The 21,653-nt window shown below is 34.0% G+C and overlaps 1 protein-coding gene across 1 annotated transcript in view; it reads right to left on the reverse strand.

The window, feature by feature from the left end:
* Positions 1 to 21,653, reverse strand: part of LOC143920420 (protein Wnt-10b-like) — a 31,331-nt gene that overhangs the window by 6,597 nt on the left and 3,081 nt on the right. The gene's annotated exons all lie outside the window — the stretch shown is intronic.

A 21,653-nucleotide genomic window follows, 5' to 3' on the forward strand; every position in this document is an offset into this window, starting at 1 on the left:
TCCGCTACCAGTTTTACTGCGCCATTTCACGCACGTCATTCCAATTCACAAAGATCTCATGCTTCACAAGCCAATATTATAGACACGGGTTAAATTTAAGGTGTGCTTAAATCTAATATATAATTTCGAAAGTTACTTTGTAAGCTTATATCTTTGGTTGGGAACTTCGAAAAAAAAAATTTCCATGACAATTCAATTGGTTGAATATTACATTTTTTTCGATTTAAATGAATTTAATAAAAACAAATAAATATTTACTATTAGATTCGCCATGTTTAAGCTGTTTATATTACAAATACTGAGCGAAGCCGCGTAAAACAACTAGTGTTTTATAAACTTAAATCAACTGTCAAAATCAGTATGATACATTCAACGTTTTGTATTTTTAAAACCTCAACGATCTGATTTCAGAATATACGTTAAATAAAACGTGCTATACATACATTGAAACAATTTTAAGATTGGTATTTTTGTATATATGTATGTATGTAGTTTTAACTTTCAACTACATTATTTATCTTTATTCAATCAATCATGCTCACTCGTCTTACAGATCGCTCCAATGTGACGAGTGTACTATATAGATCAAGAAATATCGATTATATGTAAATACATTATATATATATTTTTACAATAAACACGATATCTAAAGTCAAACATTGTACATAAGCACTGTAATCATTATAAAATGCACAGATACATCTATGGAGAAATTCGCAGCATTTATATAAACCAGTGAAAAATTGGAATGCTGAATAACTTGAATTTTGTGAGAGATAGGATAGGATATGCCAATTTGCAGGCGCAGTTTCTACGAAAATCAGATAAATTGGCAAACTTTGATAGGAAACGATCGAATTTTGGTTGAAAGAATTATATGTATGCTAACCACTATTCCTTGCTGCTGTGAATACATCTATGTATGTATGTATAGAACGGTAAATGGATTATTTCGCAAATTGTGTTCGCGCAAGCGTATACGTATACGTATTATCTGGCAGTCGAGTTCTCGTTAGTATGATATTTCACGTGGGTAAATCTCGATGGACGGAATTTCCGTATGCCAGAGATTTTAGTGATGTGCGCGAGATAGTTTTGTGCGGAATAATCACCGAACCGTATAGTACATCTATAGAATTTTCAAATCAAGAGCAATCTTGAACTATTCAGTGTTGATTCATACTCCCACTTAAAATCTTCCGTCTAAATTGTGAATCAATTAAGAAAAATAATCCTAAAATGCAAAAGGCAATCAATCATCACTTATGTAACATATACCTAGACGACTAATTAAATTCGTCTGGCGCTTTAAATAGATTCGCACTTATAAACTTTGCGAAATAAATTCGCCGACTGTTTATTTGTGCAGATGCATCACCCGAGTGAATTTCCAACTGCATCCTCATTTCTGATTCGAAGTTTGAGGCTAATGATCGGTTGGGTTTTTGCGGCAGACCAGCAAGGCATCGGTGAATCCTACGCTCTCGTTAAAGTGGTACGAATAAAAACAGTCCTCGTGGTCATTGTAAGACGACACCTAGAGCCATCCATCAGCGTCGAACATATTGTAACAGCCTGTCTCGAGCCGCCACTGCACAATCGTATTTATTCGGAATACGTACCTACAAACGATACCTTGGTATATATTAGAAATATTTTCGACATTTTCAACGGTCGAATTATGTCTATTGTGTCAATTGTAAAAAGTAATACTCATTAATATTGATGAAAATTTATTTTACGTTTTACGGCAAGCGTGCCTTCAAAAGTAAGAAAAGGAGTCAAATGTGTAATTTTTTAAACGATTATTTTTTTGATTATCCTAGGACAGGATGAGTGTGACAATTTTGTAAAAACCACGAAATTCAGTGAATACGTTATCCTGCACTGGTTAACAGATTATGAACAGACTCCAGTGTCCTTGTTATATGTAGACAAGATCTCTTAATATACTAAAAGTCAAAATGAAAAATACATTAAGACAGAAATCTATACGATTTTTCAACCCAACTAAACTATTTCTTAAAATAATTTATAATTTTATGATGGGATATTTCTGTTGTTAACTTGCATATTATGAACCCTTAAATCTGAAATTGGAACATTGAAGAAAAATCGTAAATAATATCACAGATCTCGGATGGAAGTTACGATCCTTAATATTGACGAAACGACTGAAGGAGAAGAAATCTGAAATAACATTTTTTTCACGAGAGAAAGAAAACTATTCTTTCAATCTTCATTTTGCGTCACTTTTATCGCATCGTTTTGACTTTATTTTTACAAATACGATTTTTAATTGGAATATAAAATATATGTAAGATATTTTTTTTAATCTTTAGAGAATTTACGAGGTTTTTCAAGCGTAGACATACATAGGTAAATAAGGTGGCGTCCAAGGGCGGCACATTTTGAGGAGTGGTAAACCAAATATGAAATATATTTTAAATTATAAATTGAAACTGTTATATGCCGTTTATTAATTATTTATTATATGTAAATAATTTGTCGTGCATTCAAATTATTTAATTAAAATGTTTTTCAAATACATTTCAAGATATTTGTGTTTCGAAATAATAAATAATTTTTTAAAATCCATCTAAAATAATACATATGTATGTATAATCATAAAGCAAAAATCATTTTTAGAACACATAAGGTGAGAGTAAAGATATTGAAATGGAAATTGGCGGGTCACGTAACTGGAAGAACGGACGATAAATGAACGAAATAAGTGCTCGAATAGTACCCGAGAGAATGTAAAAGGGTGCAGGGGAGATGTGTGGATGAAATCAGAAAACTTAGATATACATATTTATATATGAGATGGATGAGAGTTCCCCAAGCAGAGATGAATAGCACCGTGTTGGAAAAACCATGATCTGTAAACGATGATGATGATGAAAATACGGCATTTGTTTAAGGGCCCAACATACATATGTACATAGTCTACATAAGAAAACGACATGCCCTTAAATTCAAGCTAAACGCATCTACGTATGACATAACGAATTAAGTATGACGTGACTAGATTTTCAGAGCCACCATATCCATTGGAACTTTACTTGCGTACATTTAAATATAGTATACTAGTGTTTTTACCCGGCTTCGCTCGGTATTTGTAATATAAACAGCTGAAACATGGCGAAACTAATAGTAAATATTAGTTTCGCCATGTTTAAGCTGGCGAAACTAATATTTATAATATTAGAAACTAAAAGTAAATATTAGTAAATATTCATGAGTATTTTAACCACATAATGGAGTATGCTTCAGTGATATGGTCTCCTTATTACCAAACCCATATACATAGATCATTTAGAGACAATTCAGAAGCGTTTTCTGCGCCATTTATCCCATAAGACTGGTCTTGTAAGATTGCTGCCAACTAACATATAATGACAAACTCTCTTTTTACAAGATCGCTAGTTTTTATCATCGCAGAAGGGTTTCTGATTTGTTACATTTATACAAGATTGCTAATGGTATCCTTGACACATCTGTTTTGAACGAAATTAATTTTAACGCTAATTCCAGATTCACCTGTTCTATCCACCAATTTGACATAACAACACTTCATTTAATAGTACAATCGGACGTACATGTATGCCGTCTTTACGATGGTATGGATGATTGTCCCGACCTTTTTGCTGACTTTTTCAGTACTTTTAGGGCTAAGATGAAGAAGCAAATCTGTGGTTAATTTGCATCTTCACCTTCATTGCCATTCATTGTTTATTAATTTTAATATGTTTTTGTAATTTTTATTTTTTGTTTGCTTTATATTATTACCATGTGGTGCTCACCGTACATGGAATATAATATTTTCATTTACATATATTTGTATATTTTTCATCTCACTGTACTGCTTTATTTTATTCTGTATGTGTGCCAATTTAAATAAAATAATAAAATTTGTTTTTTTTTATTAAATTTATTTGAATCGAAAAAAAAAATCAACCATATATCGATATCGTCGTTATAGAAACTTTGATTTGTTTTTGAAGCTGTCGACTAAACCGTACAACCTTACAAAGTCTCTTTCGAAATTATATATTAGATTGAAATTGTATTGAATGGAGATCGGCGCGACGAGGGAAGTTCCGGTTTTCTTCAGTATGAACGAAATTTAAGATTTTGGAGGATCGTTGTTAAGTTGAAGCCACGTTTCAGGGGACAGTACGGAGCAGGCGCCACGCCAGTGTCGCTTAGTTTCAAGGATGACTTTCAGCATGGTCTCTCAGCATCAGTCCAGTGGCGGCGCGCGTCCGACAGTCGGCGATTTATGCTCGCCCCGCCGATACATAATAAAGCACGGCCGCGTGGACCATATACAGCCGGCTTGTCCACAAAATGTTTATTGTTGCCTCGGATGCCTTATATGACTCGGGACATTTTGTACGTGAGTCCACTTTATTTACGGACGCGCGCCCTGTTAACCGACAGCGGACACTTTTCGACGGGGGTCGCCAACTGCTAATCCGCGAACCGAACCTACCCTGCCCTGCCTCAATGAAGGACTGTCTAATTACATATATGTATGTGTGTAGTCGTGGCTGACTTTGAGCATGGAATGATTTTCTCCATTGGAATGGTTTCATCATAAATCAGTACAAGCGTAGAGGGGGTAATTTTTGCAATACTGTCGAATTGAATGAAGCTACATATTTTTTATATGGATTGCTTTTGCTTATTTAAACCATTTTTATTGTAATACAAGCTGAACCCGGCATGCATTACAACACCACAATAATTCCCAAGCAATTCCCGTTCCCATTTTTCGGAAAAACGCAGGCAGCGAACACTTTAGTCGCAACGCGAAAACATTTGAAATTATAGCGCTCCAATTCTTTGTGTGTATGTAATTTGAAAAATAATTTTATTATTTTTGTTTATTATTTATTACCCTTGTCCAATTATTTATTTATTTATTTATTTTACATACATATATACAAATATACCATGAAGGCTTAACAGGTAAACCCCAAATGCGCCTTCCTGGTCCACATAATTATTACATAGATACATGTAAATCTAAACAATATCTGACATATATCGTCAGATATTACAAATATCGTATTAATACGATAAATAACGATGAATAACTTTCATGTAGCAATACAAATTTTATATTCGATAAACAACCACAGAGACATATATGGTGAGCAATATGGCGAAACCTAAGATATAACAATAACTAAAGGTTCGCAACAGAAAATTGGGAAGGAAACGCCAATTTTACAGGAATCGTTTCAATGAAAATCAGAAAAATTGGCAAATTCTGATAAGAAACGATCGACCTTGACAAATCAAGGTCTGGCTAATAGCGAGACTTAGCGGGAATCGAACTCGTAACATCAAGTACGAGATAATTCAATATTCACCACTAGACCACGCTACTGGTTATACTATTATAAATATCCTTAGAAAAAATAGATGGTGCCCGCCGCCCTACCGTTATTTTAGAATGCGCTCTAGGGTACAAAAAGGTTGGGAACCCCTGATCTAACTTATAAACAAAAGACAATGTACTAAGATTTAAACTATTTATAATACTCATCCATCCCAATTTATCTAACATACTTCTAATACTTTTAATCTACCCCCATTCAAAATACCTCTCAGCTTTATTTTGTAATTGTGTAATAAATTTATTAAAGTAAATTAAAAATGACATACAATTGAGATAATAATAGGTGTGCAAAAAAGATTAGTACAAATAGTTTTGTAGAACTGAAGTTATATAGTACATAATTTGTAAGTATAATAGTAGTAATTAGTCACAGTTGATAAAATTGTGTTGACAGATTTGTTTACCCCAAAAATAGTGCAACCTTATCAACGTTTTCCTGTACAACTATGATCTGATTATGAAAATTACGCCACATTCAATGCGGGACGGGTATTGATAACCTTTACGCCGACTGATAGTTACTTGCGGGAAGGGTATTTTTTACCGATTACGTAGTCTATTGGTTATCTTCGGGTAAAGTATAAATACTCTTTTTTCTTTTTTTTGGATTTTGATGCTCGGCTGCTCCGGGATTTGGTCAGTTTGATATTGAAAAAAATATCAAAATATGTTAAATACTTTGAAAGTTGTGACATTTTATGTAATTTGCAAATAATTGCGGGATTACGCTAATATGTAATTGCCCGCGGTAGGTTCAAGCGATTAGTCACAGCTCCCCGCATACAATTATTTGCTAACATCCACAGAGACAACTATGGTCATATTTGTAAATTTGCAACATTTATAAACAATTTAGCTAAATTCAATAAATAAATATCAATTAACATTCACAGATACACTAGTATATTCTGCTGGTTTATTTGTACATTTATTGTAAGATGTAAAAATATTTCATTTATAAATTATGAAATTGCAAATTTACAATTAATGAAAATAAACTCACTTAAATAAAGAAATCTAAAAGAGAATTGTTGAAATGTCTTTCCTATTCAAAAAAAGTGGAAAAATATCATTCGACTCCATTTCGCCTGACTTTGACCATTGAATTACATATGTATGTATGTATAGTGTATATACATATATGTATGCATAATTCACCTCAATCAAAACATTCCAAAACACTTCCAAAACCTGCTAATACCAGTGGCGTAGCGTGAATTACAGCAAAATAACTTTATTTTAACGCTAAAAAATATATAAAATAATAAGACAGAATTATCAGCTACATATGTACATAAAATAAAACGAGATGCAAATAGGTTAAAAAATAAGGGAAGTTTTTAAAAAATTAGTCACAAAGAAATTACAGAACAAGTTAAAAAAAGGTGAAAACGGCGCCCTTCAAGTCTCGGCGCCCCCACCGCTTTGTGGGGTCTCAGCGCGGTCACTACACCTCTGGCTAATACCAAAGACAATGCATGAGATGAATTTAATAGTTTTGATTTTAAAAACAACTAATATGGCTAAGAAAGACTTGTCATTTACAGAACAAAATTGCTAACATTATGAGAGGTACATACATAAATAAGTTTCAACGGTACAAAAAAAAGATTCTCACACGTGGAACGTGAAGATATACGTTTTTCGAGACAATAAGATCATTTCACATCTGCAAGATATATCCTTCAATATAAATTTTGAAGGTTTTATTTTTATTTGTATCGAACATATAACGTAATAAAAACGCATGTATTTTTATTCGGACACTCGAAAGCACTTGCATCTTTTTCGTTCGAAAACATTTTTTTAAATTTTTACAGATTGTGCAGATTATCGCCGATTTCCCTGCCCTGATATCACAGCTCGTCCATTTAAAGATTCAGCAATAAAACTCAATTCCGTGCGCCGATTTCTCCGCATCGCATTGAATTGCGCATCGCAGATGTGAGGGTATGTTGGCTGTCAGCGGCCGACCTGCATTCTGCTGCCAACATTCTGCATTCTGCAATTATGCAGATCGGACCCAAACGACAATTAAGCGATTATTGTGCTGACAATACACCACCACACCACCACCACCATCGATACCATACTCAATCTTTTATAAAAAAATAAAAATAAACGACGTATCGTAAGGACGTCTCGATTTCATCTGACCCAATAAATCTTATGTCGCCACCGTCCATTTTACAATCTCTTCGACGCAACGACTGGTATTTTCCATATTCCAGTGCATCGTTCGCCGATAATTACAATTCATACCAATTAAACAAATGTCCTCAATGCAAGATTTATCATCATTTCGTCTATGTGTAATACTTTGCCTCAGGTTTTCGCGACCTCATCTTACATAGATTATGTGACAATCGGGACGTTCGTACGTTCGGCTTAACTTTCAAACTGCACATTACGAATGCAAGATGCGTTTTACCTCGTCGTGTAATGAACGACCATAACCGATGGTTAGTGCCATTAAATAGACGCTGCGTTCACTTTGCGCAATCCATTGAATTGATAATAATTAAATTAATTTAAAATAATAAAAAAATTACAGAGATAGGCACTTTATTGCGAGAAGGACATTAGCATTTATATTGCGGTCAATTAAATTATTATTGTTTAATCACAAGTTTTCGCTTAACAGGTGACTTTCACACACACATGAAAATTTCAATTGAATTGGAAGTTTAACGGTAGTATGGAAAAGTATGTGAACGGTGAAATAATTCGCGTTGGTATTTTTTATATTTCATTTTTGGTTTATTTTCACGAAATCACCTCGTATAAGTTTGAATGTTTCGCTTTGTCGTTTTATCGTCTCAGTAAAAGTTAAAAAGCCTTAAAAACTGGTACTGCCAAGTACGAATGCGCATTGAGCATTATCTCCTTTGCTTTTCTTCTCTTTTTTGTTTTTGTTTAGCTCTTTTTGCAAGGCGAGGCATTCTTTTCCCGAGTTTACAAGTTTAATATTAAAATAGTCAAACTGTGCAGCCGGATGAATTGTTTTGAAAGATTCACCAACTTTGTAAATTTTCATTTGATCATTATATTTTAAGTTTTAAGTTTAAGTTAAGTTTTAAGAACTTTGCATGAAATTGAGGTAGCATACTTGATGTTACATAATGCTATACGTACATTTATTTTATTTATTTATATTTACATATATGTTTCTATAACGAGTTTTTGGGTTATAAATTTGAAATCGTATTAAAATAATGATGACTAATAATAGATAGATAGATGGTTTTGGCAATTTGAAGAGAAAGTGTCTCAACAATAAAATCAGATTAATTGGAAAACTATAGACTTGGAGTTACCATGTCTGACCAGCAGCACTGCAAAAATACTTCGAATAAATTTTCTTCAATCTGAGGTCAACCCAGGGCTTGAACCTGGGAACCTCTTAGTACTACTGTCTATTTAATATTCTTAATAACGCAAGCCGTAGAAAAAACAATTTGAAGAGATAGATCTCTAATACCCTGAATCTATTTATTATTGGAGTCCAGAGAAAATTGGAGAGCCATGATCGAAAACCTTAGGATTCTTGATAGTATGAGAAAATCTTATAGGATAGGAGTCTGCGTATTGAAATTAATTTCATATGCATTTTTGCATGAAAACGATATTAATTGCATACATCAAAACAATTCAAGATACTATCGACTATTGAACGGAATTGAACGACGGCTGTCCCTAACTTATCTCCATCGAATCAAAATGTGTCGGATCGAATCAACCCAACCATGATTCGACATCTAAAAGCAATCTAGCAACAAACAAAACATTTTGCACACATACACGTATTAAATTACAACTTAATAAACACCGCGCCTGAAAGGAAACGAGCGACGATTAACGATCTACGAACACGTCCCACATCGCTCTCGCAATACGGTCAAACCATTTATTTATTTAAAACTGATTTTTTTCCTCCCGTTTCGCCATGCCCGGCTTATAATCGGCGTTGACAAATTCATAATTTGAAATTCGTACGCGTATCGATTTATGATCGCAGGGCGGTAGAGTGAAATCGCGCAAAAAGCGACCGCACCGGCGAAATTCCCCGACCACGCGCCGATTACAAATGTATCGATTATGTGTCAAATAAGGCGATCGTGATTGAAACTGATCGACGGTCGATAATGTAAATTGGGGATGATGCTCCGGTGAGAGCCGTTGGGGAATTTTTTCCCGGGAATGTGGTACCGAGTGACAGGTCGCAAATTCTTATTTACACGCACCGTTTCAGTTTTTGCGCCTCGAGATCGTCGTCGCAGCGCACGTATTTATACGCGTCTGTATATAAAATGCGTATATAAAGATCAAGCGTGAAGATACCATATTATTATAGGTTGTGGAAATTGACGATTCCACTTTTTCCGGCGGCCGGAAGTTACGAGTTTTCCTCGCACGCGGCGCAGCGCTCTCTGTGTTATGATTTTTATTTAGCGAGATGATTTTGCCATTGACGTTGATGATAATGTCATCTTTAAGTTGCAGCATATAAATGTACAGCGAGACGCTTGGTGGCAGAGGTAGGCAACCTTGCATTTAATGCGTATCAAAAGCAACCTTGCAAAAAAGGTACGCTTCTACCATCACGACACTCGCATTTTATTGTATTGTTGCAAATGTATACAAATACAGGGTACAATTCAATTCATTTTATTTTAATTTAAAATGAAATTATTTTCCGAGATTCGTGCTAGATTCTTGTAAGAAAATTTTCCGATTTTAATTTAATATATCTAAGTATGTACATATATATGTATAGGTACAATGTATTACGGCGAAATCTTTTTTGTCAGTGAAATTACAATTTCACTAATCAGGTTCTGTGAATATGTAATTTCAGTATTAAAATAAAACTACACCGAGTGAATGCGTAATCAGATACGATTTCAATGAAACTTGGTGTAATTAGAATATCACTGATACTAGAATTTGTCGTAGTGAATTTATATGTACCTACATATGTATACCTAGTGAAACTACTTTTTGGTAATATTAATTCGACAATCTCAATTTCAGATATAAGAGATTATTTAAAAATAACTACAGGAAAATACAGTAAATATACATCATCATTCACAGCCATTTGCCATCCACTGTTGGATGAAAAACACTGGTGGCATTTAATAAGTTTATTCTGCTTTTCCGAGATTATGGAAATATCGAATTAAAGTAAGTGATAAAAAATTGCGAATTGAGTCAAATAGAAATAGTGTTTTTGAAACTGAAAATTGGACTTTTGCCACTTTGAAATATAACGGTTCATATGAACAAAAAAGAAAGGAGTTAGGATTGTAAATAATGACTTGAATGAACGAATAATTATAAATATACAAAGTCATTTCTTTATATGCACACTGAAAGGCAAATTTTTTATTTTATTTTTACATAGATATATACCAGGAAGGGCTAACAGGTAAACCCCAATGCGCCTTCCTACCCAATTACAAAAATTGCAGCATTTTTTATTACATAAATCGCTGAATATCGAGGTGCTGAAGAACACGAAATTAATTATTAATTAATTAATGAATTAATCCATAGATACATCTATAGATTTACACTTGTACACACATTTTTACATATTGTACATACATCAAATTCAGATATTGGTGACATAGCGAGTAGGATGGTGTTTTCCAATCTGATTCAAAAATGAAATCAGATAAATTGGCAAACTCTGATAGAAAACGATCGACTTGGAGTTACAAACATTCAAGCCTGACCGGCAGCATTAAACATTAGCATGGGATGGAACCCGGTAACCTCTCGGTGCTAAACATAAACGCAACCAAACTGGCTGATAATACGTAATATTAATTAAGAGAAACCATTGGTCAATTTGAAATTCAAATATTATTAATGTGAGGTTTGTTTGCCCGAAATGATCCTACATACATATATAACTTTAAAGTAAATGTTTTCGATCATACCAAATTACCGTTCAAAAAATTGATAGTATCAAAACAACTGATCAAACCAATTATTTACTGTGATATTTTTATGAGACAAACATCTTTTCGATTTCTTCGTTTACGTCACGAAATAAAAATGTCCTTTTACATACATATAACCAAGCCATTCAATAATATATTTTTCTCGAATATAAAAAATAATTATGAGATAAGTATAGTCCTACAAAGGGTTAACAACACTCCCAGCACAAGTTTCAACATGTCTCCGCATCGATTCGGACGTTTTTATTTAAAAATTACCAATTTCAATTAGGGGCGTCTGTCTAGGCGCGGCGCCACACTCAAGCGTGAGGAGATTACATACAGCATCCTCGCATCATATTTTTTCCAACCTCATTCAACGGCCACAGACGGACTGGTACGCAATGAATGTGCAGTAAATTAATCTAACGTTTACGCGCGCAAGCGTTCTCGACACGATTGCAAAACGCGCAAAAACCCCACCGTCCAGTGGCGTGCGGCATTCAATCGCACTCTGCACCAGGGCGCGCATATTGATCGAGCACGCGCTCCATAACGGGCCGAGCACGCCGTTCCTCTTTTATTTCCTATTTTTTTTTTATATTTTATTTAATTTATTTCCCCTTGCTTTTGTTCGGTCTCGCCGTTGGCTGTCTTTCCCCAGTCGTATTTAATTAGCGGACGAATTGCTAAAACGTTGTTTTTTGCCACGACAACCCTTCGGCGACGAAAGCCTTTCCCACATGTTGATTACTTCATTTGCACCGGTCGCTCGTCTCCCGTGTGTTCTTAACCCACACGCGTTGATGATGCGTCGTCTTGTTTCTTTTTTTTTCAACCGATTTCGCATTGTTCGTAGTTATATGTTGTTCTATTTTGTTCAATGGAACGAGATCACATTCGTTGCATTCTAAGCGATAGAATTTCATTGAATGATATATTTAATTAACGACCGGTTCATTTAAGAGTATAGTCGCGTTCAATTTTTATTGAGGAGGTAAGTAAAAGAAAGGCGAACACGTTTTTGAAAAAAAAATGCTTATTTACAAGATTGAATCATAAATATTAAACACGTACTAAATTGATATTATATTTCATGGATTTTTTAATATAAAATATATATTATGTATGAAAGGAATTAATTATATTATTGATCCAGTAAAATGATTTTTTAAAATAAATATGAATAAATAAATCAAAACATATATAAATATAAACAGCTCAAACAACAAAAATCTTTTTTATTTATTTTTACAAATATGTGTTTTATTTATTCTGAATCATTGCATTTATTTAATATGAACTAAACGAATGATCTACAAATGCTTCTGACTCAAAAATATACTGAAATATTTTACCGAAATATGAAAAATTTTCGATGTTTTGAAACATTGAGCTAACAAACACATCCTTCATTTTCATAATTTAATAGCTTTATATAATTTTTTTTCCAGAATAAGTAGGGTGACCATATTTCCCAAAATCAAATAAAAACTAGACACCCTGCCAAAAAATTGTTCCTCCCTCTCCTATATAAAAAAATGTATTATAATTTTCCCCTCAAATAACCATTAATAATACGTACAATTTTTGCGTACAAGAAAAATAGAAACGAGATGAAACAATTAATATAATATACATATGTATGACGTTCATGCACCGTAGGCAGATTTTTTCTGAAACTTGTAAAATTAACAAATAAAATAATAACTACATATATGTTCCAAAAAGATATTCTCGGTTTATTTTAATTACATAAATTGTGTGCAACCGAAAATTTTGATTTATTTCATTTTCATTTCTTATTTTTTTAAGTAATATAATTTTTACCGGAACGTACATTTCTTTAAACGAAATCAAGATGAAAAATTAAATATTAAATTTTACAGTCATGATGAAAATAATACATAGACAAAGCTATTTTTTTTTCAAAAAAATTCTTCTGTACAAAACGGGACAATCAAAAAACTATACGGAAACAACGGGACTAATACAAAGCACGTCAAATATGGGACTGTCCCGGCCAACACGGAACGTATGGCCACCCTACGAATAAGCCACTGTAATCTATATTAAATATGTCAAACGTAATATCTAAAAAGTTCACCTGCACTTTAAAAGATTCGGTAATTATTAACAATTCCATTAATTTTAATTCCAATTTCCTGCAATTATCATTACGATTTCAAACGAGTATAAGAAAATTACTGAACATAATTACATTTTAATGTCATATAGAGCATTAAATCACTATAATTTCTAACCATTATATGTAAGTTCAACGCAAAATCGAATTTAAAACACCTTCAATCATTTACACCACTCGACTCCCTACCACCACGCAAACTGTACATATAATTTTAGAAAAATCAGAAACTACGTAAACTAGCTAAACTTTTTTAATGAACGACTATAATTTCCCGAGACATAATTGAACCGATCGATTCGATCGAGGTTTCGCACGTCCCTGGTCGTGGACGTTTTGTCCCATGCAGTTGGGCATTGTCGCTCATTACTCGATGGCGGTGACAGCACAAACGGCACCATTGACGGTTAAATGCGCCCCATTTGAATATGTTTAATTTATGGTGACGGTGGTGGTTGCTGCCACCAGCCTACTCCAAGTAAGGCCTCCTCGGACGAGAGCTGGTCCTCCAGCGCCAGCGCCGCCGGTGGTCTTCTCAGATGGAGACGTGCCTGTTTATGTCGCTGGATCCGCTCATCACTTTTTATTTAATTACGTATCGACAGGTCCTGCCCCGCAAAGCTTAATTTCACTCTCTTGCGATTTCGCCAACATTACTCGCAAGGTTGATGGTTATTCATCAATAAAGCGAGAGCGAAAATTCATTTAACTCATGATGATGACCCAATAAAAAGTTTCCCTTTTTCTGAGTAAGTTTCACCATATTATTGTGGAACTTATGATTTAAGAGATCATTACTTGCTATAAGTTATCTAATGATTTAAAATTTTTAATTAATTTAATATAATTAGTTATATTAATAATTTCTAATCTAATAATTAATATTATGTATTAGATGTATCATGAGCATTTATAATAATTGTAAATAGGTTTTTGAGCTCTTTTTCCTATTATGCTGTACATTAACATTAGAATAATTTGATTACCAACAAAATTAAATTAAAATTGTAAAATAGAAAACGATCAGAAGATCTGTAGGTATTAAAATAGATATAAGATGTATTGTGAACATAATTTAGTAATAATAAAAAGTATCAAACCATATTATTGTACATCTTTATACATACGTATATGTAGATACATGTATTATTGTACATATTTATACATCCGTTTATGTAGGTATATGTAGATACATATGTATATTATATTTGATTTCACGGCTGTATTATATTCGATGTTATTCTAAGCAATTGCTTAAATTCACATACACATGTATCTATGTATGTACATATGTATAGGTATAATGAAAATAATTTTCTGGTATTAATTTTTTATATATGTAGATAGGATGACCATAGGTCTCGTTTTTTACGTGGTTTGAGTTCGTCCCGTCGATTTCGTAAAAATTGTTTGATTTGTCCCATTTTGTTCGTCCACTAATGCGCAGAAGGAACTTAATATACATATATTTCCATATATTTCCTCGTTTTCCCATATCAAGTTGTTTCCCGAAAACAAATATTATTTTTATAAATATACATTTACATAAAAATATGTACATTAATTTTATAGTAACATTTAAATATGTGAATTATTATTACATAAGTTTTTTTAATTAACTGTAAAATACAATATACATATGCATATAATTTTTTTTATCTTATTTTATTTTCTTCTTTTAAAGACATGTACCTACATTCTGGTAATAATAATATGACTAAAGAAAAGAAGAAATGAAAATAAAAATTTTCAGTTGAACACAATTTTTGCAATGCAAAGAAACTGAGAATATCTTTTTGGAAAATTTGTAGTTATTTTATTTGATAATTTTGCACATTGCCGAAAAAAAATCAACCTGCGACTCATAAATATAAAATATTATAATATTATAATATTTTTTTATCTTTTTTCTATTTTCCTCGTACACAAAAATTGAACATTCTGAAAAAAAAAATATTTCCTTGACAATATTAATGATTATTTAACGTAAAAATTTTTGGACGAGCAACAATTGTTTTATATATAAGGGAGGGGGGGGGGGAAATTTTTTTACGGAGCGTCTCGTTTTGAATCTTAGCAAATATGCTTACCCTAACAAAGATTACATTTTGAGAAAACTCATTTAATTGATAATTTTCAAGTTGCCGATAGTATCTACATATATACAAATTAATATAATTGTAACATATACATACATACAAATCTCCCTGTTTTTGTCGCACAGTCTTACTTATTTGAGCGCGAGTAGGATAAAGCGGACTCGGTATGACGTCACCTAGTTCCCGAGCAGTATCCTGCTCGTACACACGCAAGAAAGGCTGTGCGATAAATATAGGGACATTTTCAAGGCATGCATTTGATACATACATACGTATATACATATATACATAGGTATATTTTAAAAATATTCGAATTATCGGCATTGTTTTTTAAAAATTTTAAATGTTTAAATTTTTTTCTTGTTATTAAATAGACTTGAATAATCAAATTAGGCAAAGCCGATCAACATGTACAAATGTAGACGTAGTTAGATTGTGTATACAAATATCAGCGAGTACCTTACGTACATAGGTATAAATTGTATGTAATATAATCGCGTCGAGCCTACGTGGGCAGTCGAGCGCAAGATGACCCTCTCGACTTGGAGAGCTACTCTATAAAGATTCCCTTATCGCACGTGCCTGTTTTCACAGGTTTATGGTGTTAAATCGCCATTCTTCCCAGCGGGACACGAACCTGCCCCCCTTTGTCTCCCCGCTCTCGACCTTTGACTGCCGTACGTGTTTCGCATGTTGAAAGCGCACTCGACCGAAGAAAAGTCTCAATGTCCACTCCATCTTGCTATTAACGAGATGTTTGTCCGTAGATTAGTCGACGGGTTTGCCGGCTCGTGTGCGCGTGTGGGTGTGCGGGTTCTCCCTCCCATCCCTGTCTCTCTCCCTCCGTATCTCGCTTGTTTTAATCTGGCCCTTTGTCAAATGTAGATAATTAATTCACCCCGATAGTATCGCCCTACGGATTTACAAAGGGGTAAAACACTATCGCTTGTATCACCTCAAAAAACGTGATCTGGCTCAGACGTCTTAATTGACCCGTGGGAAGTGGTTAAATCGTTAGGGTGAATATATTTAGTTTATAACAATCAAATCCCTGCACTATACCAGTGTAAACTGCAGTAGTGCTTTCAATGACACATTCAAACGAACCTCATAAAAATGTAAATAGAATTTTCCACACAGTTTTTAACTAACAAAAAATACGAACAAGAATTATCTGTATTTAATTTTATTGAAATGCTTTTATAATAGCACTAGTGTTGTGCCCGTTGATTTCAGAAAGGAATTGATACACGAATTTAAATAAAGTTATATGTTATATATAAATATAATGTTTGGTAATTTATAGGCGCGCTAATAAAGTTGAGTGCGCGCATTACACGCTCGCCGATCCAATCCGTTCACCCGTTTGAAATTATGAATGAACGTGTGTGTGTTTCTTTGTGGATGTGTGTATGTGTGTACGCTCTCGCACATGCTTGGGCGTATCTGAAGCTGACGTCACCCGTTCCAAGTTATGTGTTCAATATCAGGAGCACATATCAGATGTTCCACACCCCACCCACTTTCTCACAACCCGTTTCCCCGCTACCCCACTTTCCCGTTACCCGCTTCCTCGTGTCTTCTTGACACGATCAGTCGTCACGCTACATCCCTATGCATAACGTTTACTCCTGGTATTCTAAAATTTGTTTTTTTGAAATCTATATACTTGTCCACGCGTCCGCCACATACATACCCATATACATACTTCGCGTCCGTTTTTATATATATTATATGAAATGTAAGGAAAATGTATACACACGTGTACATATGTGCAAAAAAGACGCAAAACGCTTTCAGTGGACGCGAAAAATAAATTACGAGCAATTATTATAAGTGGAGTTTTTCTCACGGCGTAAAGGAGTGATGGTACCATGTATACGGAGACGTCGTAAAAATGAGATGTCACATGGATCAGACATTTTGGAATGGCATCCGTTATGAAACTTGGACCCATTGAGTTGCAGGAATGTGGCTGCGTCACTCCGCCGAACTGTAGCACGACCGAATTCTACTCATATTTTCCAAACGGGGGTAGACTACAGATCTAGATGAATCTATCCGTCCACCACTACAGCAGACGTGCACTGATCTTAATCGGGTCTCTGGTAAGCCACGTCGACAACGATCGATTAAACGCTCAGTTGCATTTTCAGCAGATCGAGACGACACCGAAGATCCGTGTGGAAAGTCGACGAAGAGCAAGAGGCAATATAACAACGAAACGTTTTGAAACCGTCCAGCATTGTCTTGACAAGAACTCACATATCCTTTTGTCAAATGTCAGACTTGTCGAATGTGTTCGAACAATATGAAGTGGTAAATCGAGCGTGAAGATTCAATACATACAGATTTCACCAATGTAGGGTATCTCAAATCGCATGACAAATAACATTTTAATTTGAAATTATATCGCAGATATGATCGATCGCGGTTGCGAATGGGTTGAAGAGATCGTACATGTCCACTGATGATCGGTTAGTTGAACGTCAAACTTTTATCTTTATTTTTCTTTGAAATATGAAAGATTTGCGCTTTAACGATGAACTCAATCGACCCATAAAGGGTTTGATATAGTTATCGATTTGAAAACAATCGCGTATAAATAAATTATTTATAAGAAATTTTTCGAAACGCATTCGAGATAAAATATGACGTTCGCAAGCGTGCACTTTTTTACAAATCGACATTATCTTGAGTTATGATCTCGCTAAAGACGATTTTATGATCGTTTTTATCCGCGATACGGTCAAGTTAACGCACGTCCAAACAAAACGTTTAAAAAATATTAAACATCATATAATAATAGCATGTTATTAATTTAATACTGTAATATAGATAATTTGAAGCAAGCTTAAAATTAGCATTAGCCATCTACATATGTAATATTAGATTTAAATAATAATTAAAACTTATTTATAAAATGATCATCAAATTTTAATTGCAATTATTATTATTGAGTTCATTAATGGTTAATTAAGCTAAATTTGATATTTATTCAAATGGAATCGATTAAAAAAATAAATAGAGGACGTAATAACTGTAGGCTGTATGGAAAATCGGAATATGTCATAATTTTCATATTTAATCCGTTATCGAAACGCTATTAAAATAATACGAAATATCTTGTGTGGTCATCATACAACTTTTGAAAAGTGTTCCGTATATAAATCGAGAATGTCTTAATAGGAAAATATTTGAGATTTTGGAATCTGTGAAATGCCCCATCACGGCACACGTGCATGTGCTATTGAAAAAGTCGTTTAGTGAATGATTCAATAAAAAAGGAGATAATGAGGAAGCGAAAAAAAAATCCGTATAGCACAATGGAATAACGAGAGCCTGGGGGAGGAGAAGGGAAGAGCTGGAATGTCACAAGGGGCTAGAATTAGTTCCGCTGGGAGCATCAGTCACGGGCACTTAACTGTCCCAGAAATCTGAAAACCTCACCTGATTTACTTTCACATATTGTCAGTCAAGAAAGGTGTGAAGTTGACATAAAGGACCTCCAGGTAGACTCTTCAAACAAGCGAATACGAATGTTCAACAGATTTTTTCACACTAATAGAAATGTCAATGACGTGCACATACAATTTGATTGACAGTGCCTTTACGTAAAATCAAGCAAAATAAATATTTTATCAGAACAATAAACAAATTCGGAATTTAATTTCATGACTAAATATCGATGATATCGATCGTGCCAGAGTATAATTTAGTGACGTTTAAAACTAATAGTTTATGTATAATATTATACATGCGCATTCACCTTGACACATTTAATATTGGCCTCCTTGTCTCGTTGATTTTTTTCCCCATTTCATCTTATTTCCAAGTTGTTAAAAATGTTTTTATAGTTGTTTTGGCGTCCATGGGGGTAGCGCAGGATGCGAGATGCCACCTCGGGGTTTTATGGCCGTTACAAGGATATCTTTATTGAAGATCCTGACCGAAAGCTACGTGAAATATGTTCAGGTTTATGTTAAAATGAGCTGTTAACACATTTTATTCGAAAAAAAGGTAGCGTAAGATGGGACTCCAGCGGTGAAGTGCATGATTTAAAGGTGTTTATTTATGCTCTTTTCTCTCCTCCCCCGTAATATTTCCCCTCGACCCACCCCCTCGCCATCCTAACGTATCCTAAATTTACGACATAATTTCAGCACGAATTGATTTAATTTTATTACCATGCCGAGAGTAAAGTCAATTAGCAACATCATATAACAGAATTCATATATGTATATATTTTAATTAATTATTTATATTCATGAAGTACGTCTATTATATCGAAAATCAAACTTAAATTCGGCAATAAAAACATTAATGCACCGATATATCGATTTTTGAATCATTTTCAGTCAAACGGCGGTTGAAATTTGAAACAAAGCTAAAAATCCATTAATAGACCACTGTATATGAAAATATTATATTTTTATGAACTATGTATTTGGTTTCTCATTTAATTATATATAAAAAAAATAATCCATCTAGTTGAGGTTCAACAGCTGTAATTCTTGTTCGAATATGTATAGGAAAATATAAATAGTATTAAATACTGCAAAGAAATTAAAGGCACTTATGATGCACTCATTTGCTTGAAATAGCGATCATATACTGTTTACTATATAGTATTTTAAACATATAGTATTTTACACAACTCTCATCCATCTTATCCCACAAATTTTCCCAATTTCGTCTACCCATCTTCCTTTTACCCTCACATTCTCTGTCTACATTCACATTCTCTCGGGTACCATTCTAGCACTTCTCTGGTCCATTTTTCTAGTCACGTGACCCACCCATTGCCATTTAAATATCTTAACTCTCTCCCCTATATGCATATATACATACACACATACTAATCTCATAATACTTTTCACCCACGCATTCCGTTTCCTATCTTCCCTTGTTATGCCGCGTATACAGCATCCCATGTTTCTTTGAGTGCAATTGTATTATCTGGTCGTTCGAAAGTCCAAGATTTTGATGAAATCGAAGATCGAGAAATTTGTATACACACATGTACATAGATACGTTTTGTAAATAGTTTGGGTATAACCTATGTATGTACACATAGTAAATATATGAGATATCATATTTTTATAAAAATAAACGCAAAATACAAAATTACTATACAATTCCTTGGGAAACCGTGCTAAAACCGCGCAATCAATATTATTGAAAAAAAAATTTTTTTGATGGATTAACCATACAAAATTTACAACTGAAGCAAACTATGAATGTAGTACATATGTACATAAGTATTGACAATACAAATATTGACTGTTAATAAATAAGCATACATGGGTATAAAATTATTTGATCGATTAACTTTGTGGTTAGTTTTAAAAAAAATGGGTAAACGATTCATACTACATATGTATGTATGTACATCTGAATATATATGTATGTATCTGACGAAAATTATGAATAGCTTAAAACGGTTTGAGGACATGCGGTCTCTCGGGAGACATTTTTCATCGAAAATCGTGGCGAATGAATGGGTGGGTGAGGAGAGGAGCTCCGTCTCTCATCTCGAAGACCTACAGCGAAGAGCGTGAAATCGCGTCTGAAAGGGGCCCAGGGGTACCCACACCTGGAGGGACACCTTGAAGGTGTTTTTCGGCCCTCGTAAATTTGTACGTCAACAGCTGTTGTGTCCGTGTGCGCACAACACACATATCATAATTATTCGGCGAGTGTGGACGCTCCGCCCTTAATGGTTCTCGGAACCCGGTTTTTCGGCATTTATAGGGTCAGCGGAACCGATTCGTGATTAATACACGTCGATGCTGGCAAACAATGGCCGTGGGTGGCTGCGCTACAAAAGACTTTAAACACACTTACATACATACGTACACGTTGAATAGGTGCCTAATATATGTATATGCGAGATTCGTTTTCCAGCGAGATTTTGACGCTTTTTTGTCGAATTCCTAAACAGACCGACTATCTGACTGACGGTGCATCTTTTGCACGCGAGTGCATTCTTGTCTACGCATTTGAATATTAAATTATTTGTAAACAAAAATCGTCTAAATGTT

This window comes from Arctopsyche grandis, chromosome 12, assembly GCF_051622035.1.
Source record: "Arctopsyche grandis isolate Sample6627 chromosome 12, ASM5162203v2, whole genome shotgun sequence".
NCBI classification, from domain to species: Eukaryota; Metazoa; Arthropoda; class Insecta; order Trichoptera; family Hydropsychidae; genus Arctopsyche; species Arctopsyche grandis.